Below are 19,048 nucleotides of genomic sequence, written 5' to 3' on the forward strand. Positions count from 1 at the left end.
CTATAAAATAATGATAAAAGCAAGTAAATTGAGGTAATAAAACAACTAAAACCAGACATAACAGAATGCTGGCATCTTCAGATCAAGGACACTTGGCCAAACAGCCAAGACAAGGCCAGATTACGAGGAACAAAATAAGGCCAGCTCATCAAACTGGGTAAAGTGTAATTGTGGCAGGGGAAATTGTGGTCACCAACTTGTGGCCACCAACCCAAGAAAACCACCAGCTCAACAGCTGGGTGGAGGGCTGGAATACAAGTTCGATGAGAAGCAGCTGGGGGGGCTCAGCCTGGAGAAAATGAGGCTCAGGGGGATTTTCTGGTTCTCCACAGCTCCCTGACACGAGGGTGCAGCCAGGTGGGGGTCAGGCTCTGCTCCCAGAGAGCAAAGGACAGGATGAGAGGACACAGCCTTAAGCTGCACCAGCAGAGGTTTAGGTTGGACATTAGGAGGAATTTCTTCACAGAAATGGTGATTAGACCCTGGAAAGGGCTGTCCAGGGAGGTGCTGGAGTTGCTGTCCCTGGAAGCCTTTAAGTCATGCCATGACATGGTCTGGTTGACAAGGGGGTATCTGGTCACAGGCTGGACGTGATGATCTCAGAGCTCTTTCCCAATTAGTCTGAGGAGAGACCTCATTGCTGTGTTTAACTGTGAGGGAGAGAGAAGGGACAGACACTCATCTCTGCTCTGTGCAGAGATGTCCAGTGACAGGACCCAAGAGGACCTGAAATTGTGCCAGGGCAGGTTTAGGTTGGATACTGGGAGAAGTTTCTTCCCCCAGAGGGTGTTCGTGCACTGGAACAGGTTCCCCAGGGAAGTGGTCACAGCCCCAGCCTGGCAGAGCTCAAAGTGCACATTTGAAGAATGCTCTCGGGCACAGGGTGTGATTGTTGGAGTGTCCTATGGAGGGGCAGGAATTGGACTCGACGAACCTTGTGGGGCCCTTTCCAATTCAGAACGTTCTGCGATTCTGGAGTTGATTCTGTCGTGAACACAAGAACAAAACTGAACACGCGAGCAAATCGATATACGAGGAGCGAGAAAGCCCTTCGACACCAGAGCCCGGGCCCTTTCTCCGCCCCAGCTGCCCTTTGCCCGCCCCTTCTCGCCCCGCCTTTCCCCGTGCCTTTAATTCTTTTCCCGCCCGAGGCTGCCCTCACAGCTGCCACCATGGAGGGCGCGCTGAAGCGAGCTCTGGGCACCGCAGTGCTGCGGCCGACCGGGCACTCGGGCGGCGGCTGCATCAGCCAGGGCCGGAGCTACGACACGGACCCCGGCCTGGTGTTCGTGAAGAGCAGCTGCGCGGGGGAGGTGTGGCGGGGTGGGGATCGGGGGTGCCAGGGCTGGACGGGCGCCGCGGTGGGGAGCAGCATCCCTGGGTCGTGCCAGTCCTGCTGTGGCAGCAGGAGCAGGGCAGTGACCGTTCTTTGTGCTTGGTAGTGCTGTGGCCACACCTCGAATCCTGCGGGCAGTATTGGGCATCTCATGACAAGGAAAGCATTGAGGGGCTGGAGGATGTCAAGAGAAGGGAGCGGAGCTGGGGAAGGGGCTGGAGCACCAGGAACGGCTGAGGGAGCTGCGAAAGGGACTGAGCCTGGAGAAAAGGAGGCTCAGGGGGACCTTGTGGCTCTGCACAAATCAGCTCCCTGACCAGAGGATGCATGGTTAGGCTCTGCTCCCAGGGAACAAGTGAGAAGAAGCAACCTCAGGTGGTGTCAGGGGAGGTTTAGATGGGATATTGGAGAAAATTTCTTCATGAACAGGGTGGTCAGACACTGGCACAGAGTGCCCAGGGCAGTGCTGGGTTAGTGGTTGGACTCAGGGGTCTCAGAGGGCTTTTTCAACCTTAAAATTTGTATGGTTCTGTAATTCTGTGGCTGCAAATAGAGCTGTTTTTGAAGCTTGATTCTATTACTTGGTCTGGAAAGTCATAGTGTCTGTGAATGTCAGCACCATTCTTCTAGCTTAGCAACTGTTGGTGTATATTGTCCATGGCTTCCTAAACATTTGCTGTATTAATGGAATATTGCATTCATTTTGTGTGCATGCAGTTTGCACTCTTTCAACTGTAAACAGAGTTCCTAAGTTACAGAGAATGCTAGAACCTAAGTTACTTTTCACTTTGTTTTACAAACATCAAGCCTGATGATGCAGTTCTGTCTGTATTGTGTGCATCAATAAATATTTGCTCCAAACTTTTCGTTTATTTTATATTTTATTTAATTTTACCTGTGACTGATGCTTATAGAGACTAATGTTTTTCTTTAATATTTGGCAGGTCGGAAGAATGTTTCTGGGAGAAATGGCAAGTTTGGAAGCCATCCTGAAAAGGCAGACAGTAAGAATGCCTAAAGCCATCAAGGTTGTAGAACTGCCTGAAGACAATACTGCGCTGGTGATGGAACATTTGGAAATGAAGAGCTTAAATAGGTAAAACAGTTATTTTTGCCTGCTTTGACCAGAAATTTTGGTTCTTATGTCAGTTAAATTACTTGTTTACATAGGAGAAACTTATTTGAATTTTGTGTAAAGCAAGTCAAGGGACATATGGGAAGCTGTACAGCAGAGAACTGTATGAAATAATTCATCATGCCTCACCTAGCAAACTGATAATACATCAAGAAGTGAGTCTGGGTTTTGGTTACTTTTGGCTTGGTTTGTTTAGGTTATTAGTGGTTTTTACAATAAGGTTTTTTTTTATGATAAAGAAAATGACCAACCTGATCACTTGCTTTGTGTACTTGCCTTTGATGTAAGAATCAGTGTTCTAATGCTTGCCATGAGTATGCAGAGGCACTTTCCCAAATAACTTAACCATGATTTCAGTATTTTTACAACTCTGAACCTTAATTTTGATGGTTTCAAACTTTTGACCCTTCTTTGTGGCCAGCACTAAATATGATGAATCCCATCTGATTCCACTGGGGAGGTGATCATGACCAGTTTCTTATCTCACTTTCAGAACTTCTGTAGCCAGTTTAAAGTCTTGTCCCTCATCCTGCTCATTGCTAGGGTTTCTGATTCATGAAGAGCTCTAGTGAGAGAGCTGTCTTTCTCCCAAGAGAAAGGGCAGAGATCTTACTGGTTTGGATTTCAAGTTTTAGAGTGCAAATTCTGGGGGATAGGTACAATCTGTGTTAACAGGAACAAAATGAAGAACTAAATTTGCTTTAAATGACAACAGCTTTAGAATAGAGAAAGTTGAGAAAGGTCAAAAAAAGGAAAAGGAATATAATTTTGTTTACACAGGGGGCAACTGATCGTAAGGGTTGTTTGCAATTACTACAGGACTTTCCTGAACTTTGTAAAGGATCAGCTTTTATTAAAAATACGTAATAAACTAGACCAATCTGACACCCACCTTTGAGGCCTTTTAGAGAAGAGCAGCCAGAGACAGTGATAGAAGAGGATCAGCCTTGTTTGGTTCTATTTTCCAAAGACAGTTTGCCAGAGGGAAAAAAATAAAACATAACATGTCCCATGTTATGTGAATGCTTTCTTACACATACCTTACTGAAAATGCTTATGGAAGTGATATCACACAGGAATTAGAATTGGTAGTTTATCACTGTTATGATTATGAAATCATTGTTTATCGTTATGATTATGTAATTTATGATTTCACTTTCAATAATGGTGTCAGAAACAACCAAGTATATTTTGTCTATATTAATATGCAGTCTTGATAGGAAGACAAAGTGTTTACAATACTGTCACGATCTGCAAGGTGGGATTTGTGATGTGGTTCTTTTAGTCAGTCTTAGAGTACAAAAGATTATCAGCAAACCAAGGACTTAAATAGCAAAACACACTTTATTGAGTGCTCATCAGCACTAATATGCGATATAGAGAGAAAAGAGGAGAAAGCAAAGCATAAGAAAAAGAGAGTAAGGGGATTATAGCTACCAATGTCAAAGTCCACTCAGCCATCCAGCAACGCAGAGTCTTCTGTCCGTTGGGGAGATCTCAAAGGAAGGTAAATTTGGGGTGTGATTTTATAGTGTTTTACAAAGCGAGGGGCACAGGGCCAAAAACAGAGGAGACTGATAATCACTGTGATGAATTCCATTGCGCAGGGGGGCAGGTGTAGGGTACAGAGCAAACCACGTCTTGCAAGCCTTTGCTCGCCAGCAGGAACAAGGGCAATGTGTCGTGGAAACCCATTGTGCAGGGTACCACGCACAAGCCTCTGCTTACCAGCAGGAACAAGGGCAGTGTACCGTGCAACCACCTACAAACAATCACTTAGCAAACGTCCACTTCAGCTAGGCCCAAATCCCCAAACCAAGTCCCTCGTGATATTCAGGGTCTCAGTCTCTGTCCTTGAGACAATTGTGAGAAAGATGAGAGAATCTTTGGACCGTCTCTTACAAAAACTGGAACACTTTGGGAAGTTATTTTGTTAGAGATGGAGAACTTCTACTCGCTTAACAAACATTTTCAAGTAACTCCTGAAATATCAAGGTCTGGATTCGTTCATGTGTAAGAGTTGCTAATGTTTTTTTTTGTTTCTTAGTTATTCAGCACTGCTTGGAACTCAGCTGGCTGATCTTCACCTCCATAACCAGCAACTTCAAAAGAAGATGAAGGAAGAAGGGAGCACAGTTGGTGCAGTACACAGCTGTTGGCAAATCTGATTGATAATTTACAAAATAATTAAAATAGCTTTTGCCACTTCTGGACAGGTTCATCTTCTTCCCCTAAAGATAGTATGAGACTATGTTGGGATGAAACACACAGGTAGGGGGGTTCTTCTTTTTGCTTTTGTTTGCCCTGTTTGGATCTCTGTGAGCAAAACACATATTCAGTTTGGGAGCCTGAGCCACAGTCTGTACAAGGACATTATAGATACCATCCATGGTATCAGAAGAGACACAGTACCTCAAAATATAAAAGTAAAAGAATATAATATGGCTGCTTTATACTGACCTTAAATTTAAAATCCAGCAGCAGCAACTGTTGTAACAAAAAAAAACTTTAAAGTTCAATTTTTTTTATTCTCAGTGAAAGCAGCATTGTACCCATGCATAGTTTTTTTAAGATTCATTTGCATTGTGGATGCTCAGTATTTTTTCACTGGTGCTGAATTTTTGTCTTTGCTTTGAAAGGTAAAGGACAAGGGCAAATGGAAGTCCAGTCTGTGGATCGGTTTGGCTTTCATACAGTTACCTTCTGTGGTTATCTTCCACAGGTAGGTTGTACTTCATTAGACTGCTAGAATTTTAAGTTGACCTCATTTTTCCTTGGGTGACACAAAGGGTCAAAATTATCATAATATAAATAAGTATTTTTTTATGGAGCCATGAATAAGAAGAAGCATAGTTTATCCTGCTAAGAAAAGTAGTGCTTTGGACAGCACTTATAGCTGCATTGGACACTGATGGCTCTTCAATTTTTTTGGTTTTAGTCACTAAGAGAAAATTATTTATTCCCCCAGATTAACATTTTAAGATAACATTCAATTAAATGGTAGCACTTAATATCCTAGATGGTACCAGCACAAAGGCTACGTGGTCCACAGAAGGTTTATTTGAAAAAGAAGAAAATCTGCCATTTGTGTGGTGTAGAACTGACATCTGCAATCCTGTTCCTTCAGGTGAACAACTGGCACAGTGACTAGGTGAGTTTCTTTGCCAGACAAAGGATCCAGCCCCAGATGGACCTGACTGAAAGAAGCTCAGGAGACAGGGAAGCAAGGGAACTTCGGGCACAGCTTCAGGTACAAGCAGTTCTCTCAGTTCTCATTACAGTGACAGCTGACATCAGTTATCTTGATCTTATTTTCTTAAAACAAAGTTCCTGTTTGTTGGTTTGCACCAGACTCTGTTGGTAAGAGACTCAAGTTTTCAGGGATTAAAGTGCCCTTTATTCTAAGGTGTAATGGCTTTTGCCACATCACCCTATGCTAACATTCCAGAGTGAATTCCAAAGTGCCAGACAGCACTTCACCTTACTGTTTGGGAAATCTTACAGATGGAGATGATATTTCTCACTCCCTGGAACACTTCCATGGTGAGAAATGTACATAAGCGGTACAGTTCAGCACATTGTAGATTTACTGTTTGCATCTGGTTAAGTGACTGCAGTTTTGGCTCTTTGGGTACTACCTTAAGGTTGCTGAGAGATGCCTGAGCCTTCTGTGATAAATGTAACCTTGGATAAAAATTCGTGAAAGAATAAATAAGTATATAACTGGATTTGTAACAATGTAAAAATTATATAAAATATAGTGTGGCCTAAGAATTTCTCCCAAACCCAGCAGTAACTACCCATTCAGGCGGTAACGACCCTAGGCGACGTTCATCAGCCTGAAAGAAAAAGCAGGACACGAACAATTAAGCTAAACAAAGAAAGGAGCCAGGCCGAGATGCCCATCGACTCCACACCGCACCGGGGCACCCCTTCCTGCAAGCCCCAACTGAAGATGCAATCAGGCCAAACAATAAGAGGAGCCCAGCCGAGATATCCGTCGACTCCGCACTGGACCTGGACACTTCACCCTGAGAGCCCAACCGAAGATACAATCAAGAAGCACTCAGAACCTTTCACATGCGAACGGACTCTGCCCAGTCGTCTATTGATTCAGTTCCACGGTTCCAGGAAATTCATTCAACCAGCCATCCAAACTCTTTGTTGAACAGTAACTGCTCGGAGTTTTGGCCTCAGGACACAAAATCCCTATAAAGACCCCGGACAGTCTACCCTCCTTCGTGGATTTGGGTAAATCTGTACCTCCTGGTATAGACGTCTCCCTGTCCACCCAGCGCTGCGCTGATTTATTGTGGTTTTTTTCTCTCGTTGTTTGTGATTGAAATTGTTTTATAATAAATCGCTTTTTATATTAACCCTATTTTTGCCATTGCATTTATAACACTTCCAATGATGAACTGGTGGTGGTTGTTATTAGATCTGGTCAGTATTAGAGGACCAAATGCAATTTAAAATTCTTTACGGTTTTCCAAAAAGATATTTGGGTTACTATTCTGTTGCATTCCGGGGCTCCAGGATCATGTCCAGGCAGGCTACAGTTACCAGGGACCAACCAACATGGGACTCCAATGAGATGGGCTTCTGCTCAGGAAACCATTTATTCAACACAGGAACAAACCTAGCTTAGACCCAGAGACAGAGAGCCCCGAACAGAGGCAGGGTGGAGTTCAAGGTCAGGGTCTAATAGGAACAAGCAAGGGAGAAACCCCAGGGACTCAAACCCAATCAGAACTCCCTGGGCTGCCACCCCAGGAGGCTCTGGGGTCGGGCAATTCTTCCTGGGCTCACAGGGCCCTTCCCCCGAGGGAAAGGAATGGAATCCACTCTTCCCAGGTTTTAAAGCCACGCCTCTCACTTTAACAATGCTTATCTGAAACTAAATCTTTGCCTCCCTGGGCGGGGGGCACCTCACACTATTCTGCTGTTGACTTTTATGAAAAAAGAGGAATCCTCTGAGTTTGCTGAGCATCTCTGTGAAATAGGTCTTGTGCTGTTTGAAGTTACATGTTTATTTAACTGGCTTTTAAAGTTTAAAGAATGCAGATAAACCTCTACATTTTAAGGTGAATGGTTGTAGTAATTTACATGTCTTGCTTTTCCCCCCTGCAGCTGAAGATACTCAGTTTTTTTCTGTGGTGTAGAAATTGTTCCTTCACTCCTGCACGGGGATCTCTGGGGAGGAAATGTAGCTGAGGATGATTCTGGTCCAATTATCTTTGATCCAGCTTCTTTCTGCGGCCATTCAGAGTATGATCGTGCAGTAGCTGGGATGTTTGGTGGCTTCAGCAGCTTTTTCTATTCTGCTTATCACAGTAAAATCCCCAGAGCTGCAGGGTTTGAGAAACACCTGAAACTTTATCAGCTGTTCCACTACATGAACCATTGGAACCATTTTGGTTCAGGGTACAGAGGGTCTGCTATGAACATTATGAGAAACCTTGTAAAGTAAGTTGCTGTTTAAGCTAAATGCTCCCTGTGCTCTTTGGAAAACCCTAGACCTGCTGGTGCATCTGAAGGCGTAGTGATGTTAAAAACCCCTGTGAGATCCTTGACCTTCTTGCTCAGCTGAAGACCTTAGAATCAGTGAGTCCTACTGAGTACCAAGTGTAGCTCAGTCATGCCTTTTTCGGATAGTTGTGTTATAAATGCAATGGCAAAAATAGAGTTAATATAAAAAGCAATTTATTATAAAACAATTTCAATCACAAACAACGAGAGAAAAAACCACAATAAAATAAATCAGCACAGCGCTGGGTGGACAAGGAGATGTCTATACCCAGAGGTACAGATTTACCCAAATCCACGAAGTAGGTACTGCAGTCCGGGGTTCTTATAGGGGTTTTCGTATCCTGGGGCAAAATCCGGAGTAAGCACCGTCCAACAAAAGAGTTTGAATAGACTTCCCGGATTCGTTGAGCTGAGTCAATGGTCGGTGGAGCAGAGTCCTTTCACATGTGAGAGGCTCTGAGTGTCCTCCGATTGCATTTCCTGGAATGGAGTGGCCAGTTTGGGTGCGGAGGAGATGGATATCTCGACGGAGCCACTCTCATTGTCTGGTTTGATTGCTTGTGTCCTGCTTTTTATTTTGTGTTGATAAGCGTTGCTGCCGGTCGTTACTGCCCGACTCGGGAAGGTATCTCTGGATTATTTTACATTTTGCATCTTTACAGTATTACAAATATAACATATAATTCTTCATTCTCTTTCACGAATTTTTATCCAATGTTATATTTATCACAGTCCCCCGCCTAATAATTTATCACATTAAAAATTCGTGTTTAACAATATTCGTCTTCTTCCTAGTCTGTAAGTGAATTCCCACAGTATTTCTGAGAAGGGTTGTTTTTATTTTGCTTTCAGGGTTCATCCCTTCCTCATCTCTGGAGAAGCAGAACACTTGATCGAATTGTAAACATACTCGGTCATCATCATTTTTTTAACAAATCAAGAATTATCGGTTCATTACTAAAGGGTTCATTAATTACTCATTTTTCTTCATGTTTTAAATTTTTACCTTCCCAATACAATTTCCTTCTTATGGTACACATTTTTAAGTTTGCTTTATTGAAACACAAAGGGTTGACTTTATAATATGCTAAAAAGGTGGATTGTCTTTTTCCTCCTATCCAGACAGTTTTATTACATTGGCTACAGGTTGGAATCGGAGGAAGCATTCCCACTTCTCTCTTATACCTGAAGTGGGTAGCTTTGGTTTTTCTTCTCATAGGAGTCTTAGACTGCCCGTTCTTAAAACCTGCCCCTGAGTGGTAACACCAGACCTCCCCCTTTAATTCACAAAGATTATACTGAGTGCCGTTAGACAAACAAAACCCCTTTTGTCGTTCCGGAGGACAGTTAATTATTCGTCTGGTATCTGTGGCAGTCCGACACTGCTCACACTTCCCCAGGAGACGCTCCCCCGGAGGTACCTCGGGAATCATTCCCTCGGCCAAGCACACGGCTAGACTCAGGACAGTCAGGATTCCCCACCCGTGTATCCCTCTGCCTTGCCCTTCGCCCATATAGAAATATACGGCGGGGATTACCATCTTCTCGGCAGCAAGGATATTCTTCAGGGGCCCTTGTAGTCTTTATGGCGTACCTTCTCTTGAAAGCAGCCCACCGAGACGACTTAATTGTGTCTGTCCTGCTCGGTACCTTGACTGTCTTTTGGCACTCGATTTCTAAAGCTTCTGCCTTGGAGTCTAGTTTACCTCTAATCCCCTTTTGAAAAAGCAGGTACCACTCAGGAGAGTCAAGTTCTAAAAACCCCGCCCGGGTGACAAGTATTAAGAAACGGCTAGTCTCCTCCTGTTCTTTAGTCAGACAATCGGTACACAATCCCTTAGGCTTGTACTCTCCCCAACAGTGGGTTACCCAAATTTGTTTACAATAAGCACATTTAAAATGTATAAATGGAAAACAATCACAGTTTGCGTTGATGTAACTTATCTGGTCTGCAGCTCCACGATCTCAGAACAATCATGTATTAATTTTTCTGGAGGTTCACCGAATAGAAACTGAGCAGGATTTTGTGCAGAAGTGGTTTTCAATTCCAAACCGGGTGAGCTGATTAAGATGGCTTCATATTTTAGAAGCCTAGAATCAGTCAGCCACTTCTCTGCTTTTTGCTGCAATATGTTTCTCACATCGTGGGGAGTGTAAACTACCAGAGGAGCCCCAAAAGTTATTTTCTTTGCCTCTCCCACCAACAGAGCCACTGCTACAATTGCTTGTAAACACGTAGGCCAACCCCGACTAACAGGATCTAAGATTTTTGAAAGAAACCCTATAGGCTTCCTTTTGCCTGCCCATTCCTGAGTCAGGACTCCCTGTGCTGTTTGTCCACTCACATCCACAAACAACTGGAATTCTTTATTAGAATAAAGAGTTAGTACCGGGGCAGTCATAAGAACGGTTTTTAATTTCTGGAAATTAGACTCATCCTGTTCAGTCCACTTCAGCCTGTCAGTGTTTAATCTTTCATACAAAAACTTCACTTTTTCACTGAAACCCTCAATCCACTGCCTGCAATATCCCAAGAGCCCTAGAATTTTTCTAATTTGCCTTTTTGTTCTTGGTGCAGGCAATGCAAGGATGCCTGCTACCCTCTCTGGGTCCAATTTTTTTTTTCCCTTGAGATATCCAAGGTATTTTATTTCGGGCTCTGTGAATTGCAGCTTGGATTTTGAGACTTTCAAACCCTTCTTTCCTAGAAAGTTCAACAAGGCAATCGTGCTTTTCCTTACGCTCTCCTCAGTCGGTCCAGCTATTAGCAAGTCATCTACATACTGCAAAAGCTTTGTCCTGTCCTCAAGAACAGTTGGGTTAACAATTGTTCTAAAGCTTGCCCGAAAAGGTTCGGAGACTCCACGAACCCCTGGGGGGAGGACCGTCCACCTTAGCTGTTGCTTTCGGTTTGTATCTGGGTCCTCCCACTGAAATGCAAAATAATCTCTACTCCTTTCATCCAGAGGGCAAGTCCAAAAAGCATCTTTCAAATCAATCACACTGTACCACACATCTTCTGGTGAGAGTCTATTTAGTAAAGTATAGGGGTTGGCCACCACCGGGAACCTAGTCCGGGTCCTAGCGTTTACCGCTCGTAGGTCCTGGACCAATCGGAAGCTACCATCCGTCTTCCTTACAGCCAGGATGGGGGTGTTATGTTGAGACATGCAAGGCTCTAAAGTACCTCCTTTTAAGAGGTCATCAATTATTTGTTTCAACCCCCTTCTCCCCTCCATCGGGATGGGATATTGTTTAACTCTTATAGGGTCCTCAGGGTTCTCAATTTCTATTTTGATAGGTTTGATATCTAGCTTTCCTACCTCTCCTTTTGAATGCCATACTTTAGGGTTTATTTTCTCCTCATCTTTAGGAGTCAACTTGAATATTTTCACCACCAATTCAGAATTTTTAATCATGATATTAATTCTTAAAGTGACAATCATGTCCGTTCCTAACAAATTGTAATCTGCTTCTTCCACTAATAGTAAATTTTCTAAGCAAATTTTATTTTCAGATTCTATTTCCACATCTTTTATTACAGGCACTTCAAAGGGGTCTCCCTTTGCACCGATTACAAAAACTTTTTCTCTGCTAGCCACACATCCGTATGGCAATTTCTGCAGGGTACTTCTCTCTGCCCTAGTATCCACAAGAAAACTTACCTCCTGTCGTTATGGTCCCACTTTTAATTTTATCAAGCGCTCCTTGGATGTTCTGGTCCCCAAATTAAAGAGCCCCTGACACCCCTAATCCTCTTGAAAAATTTTCTCGTCTTTTATTCTTTGTCTACAATTCCGCTGAACGTGTCCTACCTGTTTACAGTAGTAGCATTCAGGGGGTTCTCTCCGTGGCTGCCGGGACTGCCTCAACCTTTTCTGGGCAGTGTTTTAAACTTACCCTGTATCTGCTCTTGTTTGTGGACTTCTTTCACTGCAGGTACTAAAACCTTAGCTTGCAATTTCTGCTTCTCATTTTCTCTCCTCATGTATACCTTTTGAGCTTCCCTTAGGAGCTCCTGGAGGCTTTTATCTTGCCACCCCTCGATCTTTTCTAATTTTCTCCTAATGTTTTCCCAAGATTTGAGCAACAAATTGTGTTTTTAACAGAACCTCCCTCACAGGAGAGTTCGGGTCAGTCCCAGAGTAAATCTGTAAACTTCGCCGTAATCTCTCGATCCATTCAGTGGGTGATTCCTCTTTCCCTTGACACTCTCCAAAAACTTTGCTAATATTCTGGCCCCTAGGGACCGCTTCTCTTATACCTTGTACAATTATGCTCCTTAAATCCATCATGTTCCATCTGCCTTCCTCCGTCTGTGCATTCCAGCTCGGGCTTACGCTAGGCCATTTCTGGTTACCTGGCGTCCCCTGTGGATTGCGTCTGTCCCAGTCTCTGATACCGGCTTGTTTAATCATCTCTCTTTCCTCCTGATTAAACAATGATCTTAGGATTGCCATAAGATCGTCAAAGGTATAAATACTACTCCCTAAAAATTCGTCTAACCTCTCAGTCACACCAAAGGATCATCTAACAACCGCCCCATCTCTTTCTTAAATGCCCTTACATCTCCAGAGTTAAGGGGTACATTCACAAAACTGATCACTCCTGGGGCCGTCGGTACTTCCCTAAGAGGGAACAACCGGTGCCCTTCTTCATGCTCTCTCTACTCATCACTCATCATTCTTGTTCTCAAACGGGTTCTACTTGCGGGAGGGGAGTTGGTGATTGTGGGTTGCCTCCCCGTTATCAATTGTGGGAACTCTGCCGCCACCCGGCTGAAGGGAGGAATCCCCTCCGTTGTATGGGAGGGTCCCGGTTGTGGCGGCTGGACCGGCAAGGACGGATAGGGTGATCCCCAGCCTTGTGCAGGAAAAACCTCCGAGGAGGTTGCTGTGGCTACGGTGTTTGCAGGCGGGGAAAGGGGAAGGGCTGCCGGCATCGCTGCTGGCCCCGACTCTCCCGCTTGAGACACATGCATCTCAGTGGGTTGGTCTCGGGGGCCCAAGGGTGCTGAGGGCACCACTTGATCTACAGAGGAAGGTCCCGCCGGTCCATGATATGGGGGTGGTAAGTCGTCGAGGGGTTCCCAGGATTCAGCTCTCGACTCACGTTTTTCTTTTTGTTTCATTGGGAATAACCCTACTCTGACGTTTACCCAGAGCTTAGCATATTCCCTCTCCTCAGGATCTGAGGGGACCTTGTTCTCCACATAGGAGAATAACTTATTACACGTCCATTTTTCAAATGTGCCTAACACTGGCCAAGTGAGGTGACTTCTCAACTCCTGTCCTCCCCAAACCTCTATACAATAATGTATCAATTTTGCCTTTGATTTCCCCTTCCTCTGGGGACAATCTTCCCAGTGTTTTTAGCATCCACCCCAAGGGACTTTCCAGCGGGATGTCTGGTGATTCCTCCCCCGATCGGAGGGATTTTTCCCTGTGCTTTTTCTTTGAAGCTTACTCTTTTTCTGCCCCATACTTCGCAAATATATATAATTTCTTACCTGTCTTCGACTTCTCCGTGAGTCGGTATCAGTTTCTGCGTTGTGTACTTACTCTAGGAATCAAAATTTTGCCGATACTCACCCTTCAGCGAGCTGAGCTGAGGTCTCTTGTAATCGGTACTTTTGATCCTCTTCCGGACCTCTACCTGGGTCCGTTAACTAAAAGGGTTTACCAGTTCCCGAGCTCGACAGGACGTATCCTTCCCCTTTTAGTTCCTTGCGATCAGTCCCCGAGACACCCTTTGGCCTCAGGTTTTTAGAAGTGTGTGTCGAGAAAAAAAGCTTTCACTCTGGATCGCTTCCTTCGCGGCCGGCCAATTCCCTCGCGGGAGGATGGAAACGCGGCCTTGAAGTCCACACTCGCCCCGTGATCAGATCACGTCTCACACACTCGCCCGATCGCCCACTCAACCAGCAGTACTTACAGCTATTTTCCTGCGTGGATGTCTTTGTGCACAACAGACGTTTTACGAGCAAAACAAGCCGCGGCTTCCCGAAGGCTCCGTGCCTTCCCGAGCTCTCTGCTCCGGATCCGTTTCTTTTTTATTGTGGTTTTATCTCAGCCTAAATTTAGTTTGGACGTCGGAATGAGCTACGGGGGCTCTCAACTCACCAGGCCGCTAAAATCAGCGGGGGTACCCGTCCTGGGCAGTGAGATTCCCCGCAGTTTCTCCGATCCGAGTTCACGGCACCAATCTGTTATAAATGCAATGGCAAAAATAGAGTTAATATAAAAAGCAATTTATTATAAAACAATTTCAATCACAAACAACGAGAGAAAAAACCACAATAAAATAAATCAGCGCAGCGCTGGGTGGACAGGGAGACGTCTATACCCAGAGGTACAGATTTACCCAAATCCACGAAGTAGGTACTGCAGTCCGGGGTTCTTATAGGGGTTTTCGTATCCTGGGGCAAAATCCGGAGTAAGCACCGTCTAACAAAAGAGTTTGAATAGACTTCCCGGATCCGTTGAGCTGAGTCAATGGTCGGTGGAGCAGAGTCCTTTCACATGTGAGAGGCTCTGAGTGTCCTCCGATTGCATTTCCTGGAATGGAGTGGCCAGTTTGGGTGCGGAGGAGATGGATATCTCGACGGAGCCACTCTCATTGTCTGGTTTGATTGCTTGTGTCCTGCTTTTTATTTTGTGTTGATAAGCGTTGCTGCCGGTCGTTACTGCCCAACTCGGGAAGGTATCTCTGGATTATTTTACATTTTGCATCTTTACAGTATTACAAATATAACATATAATTCTTCATTCTCTTTCACGAATTTTTATCCAATGTTATATTTATCACAGTTGGGAATAGCTTTATTATGGAAATACCTGCAGAAGGAGTTTATTCATCTGCACAGTGAATAAACCTCTCAGCATCCAGAAAGCACTTGAGATTATGTGAAGGAATACAAATAAACACTGAGGAGATCCGTAAAAAAGTTGCTCTTTTTGTTTTGCTGTGTCTTTGCCCTTCTTTCTCATTCAGTTGTGAGCATGAGGCCAGTGTTAACAACATGGTTTGAAAGTTTTTCCAACATGAAAATAGTGTAATGGGAACTGTGAGAAGGGATGTGGACTTGCTGTTTATTATCACAGAATCACAGAATGGGTGAGGTTGGAAGGAGTCACTGGATGGCATCAGGTCTGTGAAAAACGAGGTTCACTCACCTGATAAATTTTAAAAGTGTTAATATAAACACAAAAACAATAGGAGACAAAGATAATAAAGTAAAGAGTTAAAATGGCTGGGTACTTGGCTTTCTGCCAAGAGCACACAGTGTCTTGGAAACACTCTTTATATAGCATTGGTACAGTATGGACAGTATACATATTCAAACTTTTCTAGGAACTGTTCTGCATAGCCACTCCTTGGGTCCACCTTTTTAGAGCATGCATTTTGAAGTTTAATTTCTTTTTTATCATCTTTTTATTTGGGCTGGGGTTCTTTCTTCTACAGGCAGTCAGCATTGATAGCAGCCTGAGCCCCATCGTCCGTTCCCTGGAGGTTATCTTGCTTTGCTTGGGAAGGACCTAACCCTACCATCCGAAATTCTTCTTGACCTATGCCTAAATTTTAGCAGGAGAAAAAGAAAAAGAGGTAGCAAAAGCTATCTAACATTATACATATAACATTCATCTTAATACTTGCAAAAAGACAATATCACAATATGTATTTATAACAAGTCAAATCTCTCTGCTTTAAGCAAAGTGCCATAAAGCATATTATTCAGGGTTGTGTCCAGAGGCTTTTTAATACTGTCAGTGCATTACTGTGATTCTTTTGGATGGAGACGGTTCTCTTATGAAGAGTGAAATTTTGGTGCCTCCTGGCATGCTTGTAGGCTGTTCTGTGCTTTCTGGTCAGAAGAAAACTAGTTTTCTTCCTTTTTTTTGGATTATGATTTTGTCCAATAGTGCACATTCTTAGAGAACTCTCCAGGTAAGATATTTTGCCCACAAAACAATGCCATCTGGTCATGGTACAGTCTTCACATACATTTTCTGTCGCTTTAGAGTACAGGTACCATAAGCTAACATTTCATTTCAGTTCTTGTGGCTAAATATTAAAAGACAAGTCTGAGCAAAGAAGTGTCCATGGTGGTGGTAGTTCACCAGAAACAAACTGCAGCCCCAGGAGCAGGAACATTGAGGGACCTTGGTGTGCTGCCCTGAGAGAGGCAGGAAACAAAGGATGCAGTAGCATGAAGGTGTTGTGGCCATGCTCTGTTTAAAGCAATGCAACCAATGGGAGCTAAGCCAAGGAGGGGCCCAACCAGTCACCAAACTTTTCACATCTGCTTATGCTAATGAAGCATATGTTATATAATGACCCTGTACATGCTTCACATGTGTGAACTAAAGTCACTCAACCTCCATGTAATCATGAAATGACACCAGCTGGAACTTTATCTGCTCCCAACCCCCAAAGGAAACTATAAATACAACATAGGAGGGGAGAGGGGTAAGAGGAGACTCGCCCTGTATATCCGGGGATGCCTGATGGGCTGTACCCCACTGCTTCTCCACAGGGGTGCCTGTCAGGTAACCTTTACTCCAAGGAGATTCTGTTGCTTGTGCTTTCTCATATCAGTGTATTTATGAACGATTCTTTATGATCCTTATTCTGTCACAATGATCAGTAAACCACACTGTTTATGCCTCTGAAACCAGGAATGTGCCCACTCTTAATGCTGCATCTTTTGTGCGTCTGTGCACATGAGAGTTCTAATGCAGACTTACAGTGCTGCACTGTTCACTCTAAAATACTGTCTGTGAAGGTCTCCCAGGAACTCAGACAGACTGAAGAGAGGAAGATGTTGACACTTCTGGGCCCAGTACATCTGTGGACAACCTGGGAAGCAAGGGCATCTTCCCTTCCTAAATTTTTACATTACAGTCCCCACTAAGTGCATGTGCTGTAGCTCTTGTGCTGAGAGACATGAAACCAAAGGAGATAAATATGTCATTCAGAGGACAGCACCTCACCAGTGTGAATCCTCTGTTTTCTTCCTTCCTTTCTCAGAAATTGCATCCTCAGGCTTGTTTGCTCCATAATTACTCTCAAAGAGGCAGTGTTCTAGCGATCTCTGTTTTCTGGAGTTTCTAAATGCAAGGAAGGGAGGGTGAGAAGTTTGTAAATGATTGATAGGCATAGATGACAGATATTGTCTTTCCATACAATGGAAAGCAAAGTGCTAGTAGAACTCTAAATCAGCTTTATTTATTGCTCTATGATTTGATTGTAATAGATATATAGATTAAGTATTATTAGATCAATATTAAATACATTCTTAGAACAGTTATGACATTTCATGATTTATTGAAGATAAAAGAAAATCATGATATTTTTAAGGAAATACCTCCTTTACAACATTGGTTTCAAAAGCCAGTTGCTGGCCTTTTCTAGATGGCTCTTATAGAGAAGGCTTTTTTTTGTTATTTTATCACTGAGGTGCCGCCCGCTCCTCCCGGAGCGCTGAGCGCCAGCGGACGCGGCTGCTGTGGCCCCACCAGGCAGCGCCAGGCAGCCCAGAGCCACCACCACCTCCTGACCCTGCGGCCGTCCCAGTGGGAAGGGGAGGGAAAGGGCACGGCTCGGCTCAAAGACTTTTGAGTTGTGCCTCCTCTTTGCATCTGAAATACAAAAACTCATTTATTTTGCTAGGCATAAACAGACTTTTGAGTTTGTTTCACCCTTAGTGCCTTGTAACATAAATGACAGGAAGAATATAAAAGAATAATCCTGGTTATTTTTTTACCTCGTTTTAGGTAAACTGATGGATCATATTTTAATGTGACTGTTTAGATAGCATACTACCAGAGGTATCATGTAACTAACTTATACTTAGCAACCTGAAGCCCATAAAGTTTCCTGACTTCTGAATATTTGCGAAATTCACAGTAAATTCAAAGTTTAAGGGAGGCCTCCGAGCTAAACCAAAGGCACATGAAAACAGCAAAAGGTAACAATGGAAGAGACTGATACTTTCTAGTATTGAAATTGCATCATCATGGCAGAAACTGTAACATGTTTTTTCTTTCTTGAAACACTGGGTGTTTTTTTAATCCTGGCTGATTGAAAGCTGAAGATCATGATCATCAAATTAGTCCTCACATGGTTGGAATTTAGAGTTTAATCTTGGCTTCACAAAGTAAAGAATTCCTCTCGTTACCTGACTGCTGTGAGCACATGACATGCAACTTTAGGCATGTGTGTGAAAAGATATTCCCTTTCCATGACAGAATTGAGGTGTATAATGCATCATAAGCAGAGTAAAGCTATCCTTTTATCTCCTTTAAAAAGCACACTGTGAATGTGGCACTAAGAATAAATGGATTTCATTGCTCCTTCTGCCTAAATAATCATTTCACTTAATTTATATTAACATATCTTAGTTAATGAAAAATTTCATAATGTCATTATATTACAATACAAAGCAATACAAATGTTTCTTAAGCTACAGTTCTTCACAGTAGTTAAACAGAAATAACTTTAATCTGTTTCATTTTCTGAAACAGTAACTTCTAAAGGAGTAGCTTTCCTCTGCTGTAATTGTATTAATTTTTTTTAATGTATTAATGGCATTGTGCTCCAAAGGTGTAATTTTATTTCTTGATACTGTTATGCTTTTGTAACACCCTTCTGGCAGCATTGATAGTCCTCTACCTGAAGTTACTCTGCTCATTGTCTAAATCAAACCTATAATGATAAAAATTGAAATTAACTGACCCAAAGCTCCAGTGATACCTTCCTATTTCTAAAATACAACACAATAATAAATATAGTGATTGAGAGAGAGACGGGGACAACTGAGTGGTGATCAGAATCCGAATTTACTATGGGCTACATATGCTTATACACTATTCTAGGAAGGCTAGTATTTTTTTACTACACTGATTGGGCTAATCATCACACAAGCTTCTTCTCTGCCACCAGTCTGATCCAACCCACTTGCACTCTTCAAAGCTCCATTTGTTCTTGCCAAGGCATCCTGATTATCAGATCTCTTATGATAATCAGGTCCAAAGTACTCTCTGCCT

The 19,048-nt window shown here is 43.4% G+C and overlaps 1 long non-coding RNA gene and 1 pseudogene across 1 annotated transcript in view; both read left to right on the forward strand.

Moving 5' to 3' along the window:
* LOC148184425 (uncharacterized) overlaps nt 1–19,048 on the forward strand; it is a 264,268-nt gene that overhangs the window by 206,080 nt on the left and 39,140 nt on the right. The window lies entirely within an intron of this gene.
* Nucleotides 1,173–7,941, forward strand: LOC102106402 (ketosamine-3-kinase-like; annotated as a pseudogene).

Source organism: Pseudopodoces humilis, chromosome 4, assembly GCF_049639895.1.
Source record: "Pseudopodoces humilis isolate 2021_Gansu_Grassland_sample_001 chromosome 4, ASM4963989v1, whole genome shotgun sequence".
Classification (NCBI taxonomy): Eukaryota; Metazoa; Chordata; class Aves; order Passeriformes; family Paridae; genus Pseudopodoces; species Pseudopodoces humilis.